General features: G+C 38.6%; 1 long non-coding RNA gene across 1 annotated transcript; it reads right to left on the reverse strand.

Moving 5' to 3' along the window:
* Positions 1-2,812: 2,812 nt before the first annotated feature.
* LOC144031993 (uncharacterized) lies at positions 2,813-6,074 on the reverse strand. Its single transcript, XR_013287647.1, has 4 exons — positions 5,368-6,074; positions 5,136-5,219; positions 4,383-4,584; positions 2,813-3,450 (listed from the first exon to the last, which is right to left on the reverse strand). It is a non-coding gene; the product is annotated as an uncharacterized LOC144031993 (long non-coding RNA).
* Positions 6,075-10,370: the final 4,296 nt, after the last annotated feature.

Here is a 10,370-nt window from a genome sequence, read left to right on the forward strand (position 1 = left end):
TGTATAACTGAATTTTTTCATATAGATGTTTTCAGGCCGTGACTATTACGTTGCCTGAGAAGTTTGAGATTTTTTGGAGCTTGTACATGGGAGTTATTAAGCATTTGCTCTTTCTGGACAAATGAAATTTTAAAGGCAATATTTGATGCCCCGCCCCCGTCATATAGTATTTCGAAAAGGCAAGATGTTTTGCCCAGTTGTTCTCTCAGGTCTTGAGATGATAAATGCCAAGTTTGAAGTCAATTGGATGAAAAATGTTTGCAAAGGGGGAAAAAGCATGACCACAGTGAATGTGCCAAAATAGGCCAAAATTGGACATAAAAAAATTCATAGCTCACTTCCTGTACATTTTAACTACATGGTCCTAATAGACTTTTTTGTGCGTCTCGGGGTGCTACACGTGCCTGCCAATTTTTGTTGCTCTAGCTCAAACGTGCCGGGCTTGGTTTTTATTTTTCTACGCTAGGGGGCGCTATCGAGTCGCATTGTTATGACGACTTAATAATATCAAATTTTTCGCCGGGCCTGAGGAATCTGCAAAGTTCGGTGAGTTTTCGTGAATGTTTAGGTACCCAAAATCGCGATCGTTTGCGGAGAATAAAGAAGAAGAAGAAGAAGAATAATAATAACTAGAGCTGCGAGCAGCTATAAAGGGCCCTCGCAACCCGGGCCACGTTGGGGTACTTGCACGTCGGGGTACTGGCACGTTGGGGTACTGTCAAATAGGACAAGCACCATCTAAAATGTTTTTGACAAGCCTTGTGTGTGCAAAGTTGAATCAAAACGCAAAATATGGTGCGCAATGCCCAAAATAAATTCAAAATGGCGGACTTCCTTTTAGGTTTAGCATACGGCTACAGAATACTTTTATGGCAGACTTCCTGTTAGGTTTAGCATATGGTTCAAAAAGAGTTTTTTGTACCTCGAGGGCTGTTACATATGTCTTCAAATTTTGGTCACTCTAGGTGAAACGTACAGCCGGAAATGCTTCATTAAGTAAAAATTTTGAAATGCAAAATTTGATGCCCTGCCTCTGGCGGACTTCCTGTTAGGTTTAGCATATGGCACCAACAGGCTTTTTTGTAGATCATAGTCTGTTACATATGTGTACCAATTTTCGTAGCTCTAGATTAAACGTATAACCGGCAATACTTCAGATGAAACATGCCAAAGAATGAAGACAATCTGATAAGTTTTGTAGAAAATATGAGGCCTATAAAAGGCCCCCCAAAAATGGCTACAAATAGCAAAGTAAATCAAAATGCCGGACTTCCTGTTTGGCTTAGCATATGGTTCTAAAGACTTTTTTGTACATCGTGGGCTCTTATGTATGCCTCCAAATTATCATAGCGCTAGGTGAAAGGTACAACCGGGAATGCTTCGTTAAAGAGGAGTTTTTTAGCTCAAAAAGTGATGCCCGGCCCTTGCGGGACTTCCTGTTGGGTTTAGCACAAAGCAGCAAGAGACTTTTTTGTACATCGTGGGCTGTTACATATGTCTACAAATTTTCGTAGCTCTAGCTGCTTCGTACAACTGAGAATTCTTCATTAAGAAGAATTTTTTTCCTTTGCAAACAAGTGCATGCTACGACAACAGCGTGCAGCGAAATAAAAAGCTTTCAATAACTTTTCATCTTCAACATCTTAAGATGAATCACACCAAGTTTGAAGATGATCGGATAAACTCTGTAAGAGGAGTTCGTTAAAATAGGACCCCTATGAAATGGCCAAAAAAATGGGAACACGTTCCAAAGTAAATCAAAATGGTGGACTTTCTGTTAGGTTTAGCATATGGTTCAAAAAGAGTTTTTTGTACCTTGAGGGCTGTTACATATGTCTTTAAATTTTGGTAACTCTAGGTGAAACGTACAGCCGGGAATGCTTCATTAAGTAAGAATTTTGAAACTCAAAATTTGATGCCCCGCCTCTGGCGGACTTCCTGTTGGGTTTAGCATATGGCACCAACAGACTTTTTTGTAGGTCATAGTCTGTTACATATGTGTACCAATTTTCGTAGCTCTAGGTTAAACATACAACCGGCAATACTACGTTTAGTAAGAGTTTTGAAACTCTAAATTTGATGCCCCACCGCCGTCATATAGTATGTCGAAAACTTTAGATTTTTTACCATGGTGTTGTCCCAGGTCTTGAGATGGTACATCCCAAGTTTGAAGTCAATTGGATTAACCGTGTAGGAGAAGCAGGCAAAAGTATGACCCCTGTAAATGTGCAAAAATTGGCCAAAATTGGACATTTAAATACTCATATCTCACTTCCTGTCTATTTTAGGGTACACACATCAAAGAGGTTTTTGTTCATCTGGATGTGCTACAGGTGCCACACAATTTTCATAGCCGTCGGACAATCGTAGCGTGCCAGGGATCTGTTTAACCTATGTAGGTGGCGCTATGGAGCCATTTTTCTGTTATCACCTATGGCGACTTTAAAATATCAAATTTTTCGCCAGGCCTGACATGTGTGTAAAGTTTGGTGAGTTTTCGTTCACGTTTAGTGTCTCAAAAATGTGATTGTTTGCGGAAAAGAATAATAACAAAAAATAACTAGAGCTGCGAGCAGCTATAAAGGGCCCTCGCAACCCGGGCCACATTGGGGTATATGCAAGTCGGGGGACTTGCACGTTGGGGTACTGTTAAATAGACAAGGACCATGGAAAATAGAAATGCATTTGCCGTGCCTTGTGTGTAAAAAGGTGCAGTAAAAGGCCAAAAATTATGCACAATTCCCAAAATAAATTCAAAAGTGTGGACTTTCTGATGTGTGTGCAAAGTTTCATGAAAAGTCGCTCGTTTGATATTCAAAACCAGCATCTGTTTATTTGAAAACATTGCATGGCACAGAGATGGTGTGTGATCAAAGAAAAAGCTTTTTGATGACTTTTAATGTGGTGTCGCTGTGCAACACATATGTATTCATGACATAGTGAAGTATTGTGACAGTTTTGTAGGGTCCAGCAAACAGTAAATGTGTGACAGTTATTCAAGAAAAAATGTAGCTTTGAAGCAGGCTAACCAATGACATCATCTAAAGGGGAAAAAAGCACATGAGCAAGCATAGGTATAAGTAGAGGAGAAAAAGAGATGAAAGAAGTGCGAGAGATGGAACAGGAGAGGAATGCAGCTGTTTATGTATAGCTGTTGTAACAGGACAGATTAAATAACACTTTAACCTGGGGTTAACAGCGCCCTAGGACAGATAAATTCTTTAGTGTAAAAGTTTTCTGGGACAGATGAATCCCTTGGGGTCAAAGAGTTTGGGTTAGCACATAGTCTGTCTTAGGATAATGTAACCTCCATGGATGAATTAGTCCTAGGACGCTTTGACCTGCGGGCTAAAACTTCAGGGGGGTTAACCTGTCCTGTTATATTGTGATCATCGTCTTCGTGCATGTCCTCAGTGGCTTCTTCTGTCTGTGTGGCAGCATTTGATACATCTGTAGAACAAAAAAGAATGAAGAATCATGTTAGATCTGTGAAGTTTGGTTGTCTTAGGTGTAGTTTACAGAACAGTCGTGTGCATATTTTTAGCATGGTAGTGTCTTAATACAAATGCATATTATGTAATGCACTGTATAAGGATATTACAGACGTAATATTTGACGGTGATCTTATATTCATAGTTTTTGCCCGTTAATAAATAATATAGCTAGTAAGTAATAAGACACGCAAAAATGGTATAGTTGAATCCTCTGGGTCAAAAAGCAATGTTTTAGGATTGTGTGATGAAATGATGAATAAAAGTAAGGATACGACAGGTACATAAATGGTTATGTAAGTGTAAAATTTGGCATGGTGTGTCCAGATACATGCAGGATAAGTATAAAATATTATGGTGTGTGATTGATTTTTTCTTAGTAAAAATTAGTATTGTAAAGGTCAAGTCACAGTATGTCCAAAAAATTTTAAAAAAAAAATCTATGGTATAGAAACATCATAATCAGGGGCAAAGACATAAACATAATAATAGTAATTAATAATGATAGAATTTAAATACAATCTTTTCCATGAATATGTCAGTTATTTTGAGAAGATACAGAAAAAAAAGAACTTTGAAGTGTCTATCAGTGGATGAAAGAGGGCAAGATCACAGCATAGCTACATGATATCAGTCACATTTGAAAGTAATCAAGTGTAGTATGTATTCACATTATATACATTGAGAAATTGCGGCTCAATAATCAGTCAGTGTTTTAGTTAACAGTCCAATGTTACCTTCAAGATATTCCTAACAGAAAAAAAGGAACGTGCATTAACAAAAAAATGTAAAATTGTCCATTGTCAAACATGTCATTCATTATACACAATGTGTAGGATGGGGATGCTTGCTGTGTTAGTGTTTGTGTGTCTTCCATGTCATATAGCTTACCATCACGGACAAATGCATCACATGCATCCTTTATATCCAATGCAGTCTGGAGTTCTTTCACAAGCTTGGTTTTGAAGTCTATCTGTTTTTCAAGTGCTCGATTGACTCGAGTCACATGGACTAGTTGGTTCATTTGGGAATGAAGATCAAGGCTGCGCTGGTATAAGTCGTTGCGACTGAAAGCATGATCAATGCATGCATACTGTAATGACAAAGCATTCAATGAAAATCAGTCATGTTAGATTCCATGATTCTAAATAGCAGAGGTAACGTGTTGGTGCAAAACGTTGTGGTCGTGTTGCATGTTACTCAATGGCTGTGTGTGTCAAAACGAGTTTATTTGAAAGAATATACAAATATATACACACGGACATATATATTTATACAGTATAACAGTGCCGCATGTATTGGTTTTAAGGAAAGAGTTGAAAAGCAGTGTTCAGAAAAAAGCATAAGACGCACAAAGTACCATTTCACTACATGTAATAAGTTGTCAAGGAGACATGTGAATTAAGTGGTTAAGATAGTGGCTACTGTGCAAGTAAGCTTCAATTGTCTCTAAAAGGTTAGCATATGTGTTCTACATGATATCAATGGCTAGACGTGCTTGTGGAGAAACATTACAAACAGAAAAACACACTAAAGGTGCCTTTAACAAACCTGTTAATAAATGAGAACTTAATACATATATGTATGGCATACTGTATATGATTGAGAAAGTTGTCCTGTTTAGTTTATGTATTGTATACTTACGGAAAAAAGTTGGCAATCTTTGCGTATGGAGATGATTAGAGGGTCTTTATCAAAAAAGAGTTTGCTTGTTGATTTGTTCATGTTCTGTAGAAAAGCAAAGGAGTAGAAATAAATACAGTATCATACTTCATAAACATACAAGAAATTTGTAGCTGTATTAACCATTGTTGGTATTTGAAGTGATAATTTAGGAATAGAAGTGTAGTGATTGCAGAATTTATAGAGTGCTTACCTTGTATGACTTTGTAGATGGAAATGTCTTTTGTTGAAAGAGCTCTTTGTTGTCTACTATATATGCAAGGACAAGCATAAGTAGGTGTGGTTATGAAGTACTTGACCATTGAAATAAAGCAGTGGTATCAAATGTATGGACCGTGGTTTGGCTCAGGCCTGCAAAGGGGTTTAATGTGGCACAAGAGATAATCTTGTAAGGTACAAAAAATAATAATAATATAATAGGTATGCCTCTGAGTTTTCACAAATCTAGGTCAAGTCAAGTCATCTTTAGTTATTTTGCGCTTGAATCATCCAATCGGAAATGCTCCATAAAAAATGTATAGAGGGTGCGATTTATTGCAAATTGCACAAGAAATCTCTAAAAATTCATGTTAATGACAAGTCTGATGTGTGTGCAAAGTTTCACGAGTTTTCACACATGTATAGATAAAAAAAAAACAAAGCAGCACTTTACTTGGCAACCAATGCATCGCTATAGCAGCAGCGTGCGACAAAATAAAAAACTTTCGATAAATTTGCATCTTAAACATCTTAAGATGAAACACACCAAGTTTGAACACGGTCGGATGAATTTTGTAGGAGGAGTTAAAATATGACTCCTAAAAAAGGCCACAAAAAAAGTCTACAAATCCCATCATAAATCAAAATGGCGGACTTCCTGTTTGGTTTAGCACATGGTTCCAAGAGACTTTTTTGTACATCGTGGGCTCTTATGTATGCCTCTAAATTATCATAGCGCTAGGTGAAACGTACAACCGGGAATGCTTCGTTAAAGAGGAGTTTTTTAGCTCAAAATGTGATGCCCGGCCCCTACGGGACTTCCTGTTGGGTTTAGCACATGGCACCAAGAGACTTTTTTGTACATCGTGGGCTGTTACATTTGTCTCCAAATTTTCGTAGCTCTAGCTGCTTCGTACAACTGGGAATGCTTCATTAAGAAGTATTTTTTTCCTTTGCAAACTGTGCATGCCACGGCAACAGCGTGCGACAAAATAAAAAGCTTTCAATAACTTTTCATCTTCAACATCTTAAGATGAATCACACCAAGTTTGGAGATGATCGGATAAACTCTGTAGGAGGAGTTCGTCAAAATAAGACCCCTATGAAATGGCCCAAAAAATGGCAACACGTTCCAAAGTAAATCAAAATGGCGGACTTCCTGTTCGGTTTAGCATATGGTTCAAAAAGAGTTTTTTGTACCTTGAGGGCTGTTACATATGTCTTCAAATATTGGTAACTCTAGGTGAAATGTACAGCCGGGAATGCTTCATTAAGTTAGAATTTTGAAACACAAAATTTGATGCCTCGCCTCTGGCGGACTTCCTGTTAGGTTTAGCATATGGCACCAACAGGCTTTTTTGTAGATCATAGTCTGTTACATATGTGTACCAATTTTCGTAGCTCTCGATTAAACGTACCACCGGCAATGCTTCGTTAAGTAAGAATTTTGAAACTGTAAATTTGATGCCCCGCCACCGTCATATAGTATGTCAAAAACTTTAGATTTTTTACCATGATGTTGTCCCAGGTGTTGAGATGGTACAGCCCAAGTTTGAAGTCAATCGGGTTAACCGTGTAGGAGAAGCGGGCAAAAGTATGACCCCTGTAAATGTGCAAAAATGGGCCAAAATTGGACATTCAAATACTCATACCTCACTTCCTGTCTATTTTAGGGTACACATATCAAAGAGGTTTTTGTTCATCTGGATGTGCTACAGGTGCCACACAATTTTCGTAGCCATAGGACAATCGTAGCGGGACAGGGATCCGTTAAACCTATGTAGGTGGCGCTACAGAGCCATTTTTCTGTTATCATGTATGGCGACTTTAAAATATCAAATTTTTCGCCAGACCCGATCTGCGTGTAAAGTTTGGTGAGTTTTCGTTCATGTTTAGTGCCTCAAAAATGTGGTTGTTTGCGGAAAAGAATAATAACAAAGAAAAAGAAGAAGAAGAAGAAGAATAACTAGAGCTGCGAGCAGCTATAAAGGGCCCTCGCAACCCGGGCCACGTTGGGGTATTTGCACGTCGGGGTACTGGCATGTTGGGGTACTGTCAAATAGGACAAGGACCATCTAAAATGTTTTTGACAAGCCTTGTGTGTGCAAAGTTTAATCAAAACGCAAAATATGGTGTGCAATTCCCAAAATAAATTCAAAATGGCGGACTTCCTTTTAGGTTTAGCATACGGCTACAGAATACTTTTTGTAGGTCTTAGACTAATAGGTATGCCTCTGAGTTTTCACAAATCTCGGTCAAGTCAAGTCATCTTTAGTTATTTCGCGCTTGAATCATCCAATCGGAAATGCTCCACATGGCTACATAATACTTTTTTGTAGGTATTAGGCTGATAGGGGTCTGTCCTAATTTTCACAAATCTAGCAGAATCATACAATCGGAAATACTTCATAAAAATGTCTAGAGGGCGCTATTTATTGCAAATTGCACAATAAATCTCTAAAAATTCATGTTCATGACAAGTCTGATGTGTTTGCAAAGTTTCATAAGTTTTCACACATGTATAGATAAAAAAACAAAGCAGCACTTCACTTGGCAAACTGCATCGCTATAGCAGCAGCGTGCGACAAAATAAAAAACTTTTGATAACTTTGCATCTTAAACATCTTAAGATGAAACACACCAAGTTTGAAGACGGTCGGATGAACTTTGTACGAGGAGTTCGTTAAAATATGACAACTGAAAAAGGCCACAAAAAATGGCAACAAATCCCATCGTAAATCAAAATGGCAGACTTCCTGTTTGGTTTATCACATGGTTCCAAGAGACTTTTTTGTACATCGTGGGCTCTTATGTATGCCTGCAAATTATCATCGCGCTAGGTGAAACGTACAACCGGGAATGCTTCGTTAAAGAGGAGTTTTCTAGCTCAAAATGTGATGCCCGGCCCCTGGGGGACTTCCTGTTGGGTTTAGCACATGGCACCAAGAGACTTTTTTGTACACTGTGGGCTGTTACATATGTCTACAATTTTTTGTAGCTCTAGCTACTTCGTACAACTGGGAATGCTTCATTAAGAGGGATTTTTTTCCTTTGCAAAAAGTGCATGCCACGACAACAGCGTGCGACGAAATAAAGAGCTTTCAATAACTTTTCATCCTCAACATCTTAAGATGAGTCACACCAAGTTTGAAGATGATCGGATAAACTCTGTAGGAGGAGTTCGTTAAAATATGACCCCTATGAAATGGCCCAAAAAATGGCAACACATTCCAAAGTAAATAAAAATGGCGGACATCCTGTTAGGTTTAGCATATGGTTCAAAAAGAGTTTTTTGTACCTCGAGGGCTGTTATATACCTCTACAAATTTTGGTAACTCTAGGTGAAACGTACAGCCGGGTATGCTTTGTTAAAGAGGAGTTTTTTAGCTTAAAATGTGATGCCCGGCCCCTGGGGGACTTCCTGTTGGGTTTAGCACAGGGCACCAAGAGACTTTTTTGTACATCTTGGGCTGTTACATATGTCTACAAATTTTCGTAGCTCTAGCTGCTTCGTACAACTGGCAATGCTTCTTTAAGGATATTTTTTTTCCTTTGCAAACAGTGCATGCCATGACAACAGCGTGCGACGAAATACAAAGCTTTCAATAACTTTTCATCTTCAACATCTTAAGATGAATCACACCAAGTTTGAAGATGATCGGATAAACACTGTAGGAGGAGTTCGTTAAAATAAGACCCCAATGAAATGGCCAAAAAAATGGCAACACGTTCCAAAATAAATCAAAATGGCGGACTTCCTGTGAGGTTTAGCATATGGTTCAAAAAGAGTTTTTTGTAGGTCATAGCCTGTTACATATGTGTACAAATTTTCGTAGCTCTAGATTAAACGTACAACCGGCAATGCTTCATGAAGTAAGAATTTTTAAACTCTAAATTTGATGCGTCGCCGACGTCATATAGTATATCAAAAACTTTAGATTTTTTACAATGATGTTGTCCCAGGTGTTGAGATGGTCCATCCCAAGTTTGAAGTTAATCGGGTTAACCGTGTAGGAGAAGCGGGCAAAAGTATGACCCCTGTAAATGTGCAAAACTGGGCCAAAATTGGACAGTCAGATGATCATACCTCACTTTCTGTCTATTGTAGGGTACACACATCAAAGAGGTTTTTGTTCATCTGGATGTGCTACGGGTGCCACACAATTTTCGTCGCCATAGGACAATCGTAGCGGGACAGGGATCCGTTTAACCTATGTAGGTGGCGCTATGGAGCCATTTTTCTGTTATCATGTATGGCGACTTTAAAATATCAAATTTTTCGCCAGGCCTGATGTGCGTGTAAAGTTTGGTGAGTTTTCGTTCACGTTTAGCGTCTCAAAAATGTGATTGTTTGCGGAGAAGAATAATAATAAGAATAATAATAATAAGAATAACTAGAGCTGCGAGCAGCTATAAAGGGCCCTCGCAACCCGGACCACGTTGGGGTACTTGCACGTCGGGGTACTGGCACGTTGGGGTACTGTCAAATAGGACAAGGACCATCTAAAATGTTTTTGACAAGCCTTGTATGTGCAAAGTTTAATCAAAACGCAAAATATGGTGTGCAATTCCCAAAATAAATTCAAAATGGCGGACTTCCTTTTAGGCTTAGCATACGGCTACAGAATACTTTTTGTAGGTCTTAAGCTAATAGGTATGCCTCCCAGTTTCCACAAATCTAGGTCAAGTCATCTTTAGTTGTGTATCGCTTGAATCATACAATTGGAAATGCTCCATAAAAATGCATAGAGGGCGCTATTGAGCACAACGTTGGGTTACTTGCACATCAGGGTACTGGCACGTTGGGGTACTGTTACATGGAACAAGGACCATTTAAAATGTTAGTTTTTTCCATGCCTTGTCTGTGCAAAGTTTAATGAAAGAGGCCAAAAATTATGTATAATTCCCAAAATAAAATCAAAATAGCGGACTTCCTCTTTGGTTTGGCAAATGGCTACATAATACTTTTTTGTAGGTATTAGGCTGATAGGGGTCTGT

The sequence above is a fragment of the Festucalex cinctus genome, chromosome 12 (assembly GCF_051991245.1).
Source record: "Festucalex cinctus isolate MCC-2025b chromosome 12, RoL_Fcin_1.0, whole genome shotgun sequence".
NCBI lineage: Eukaryota > Metazoa > Chordata > Actinopteri > Syngnathiformes > Syngnathidae > Festucalex > Festucalex cinctus.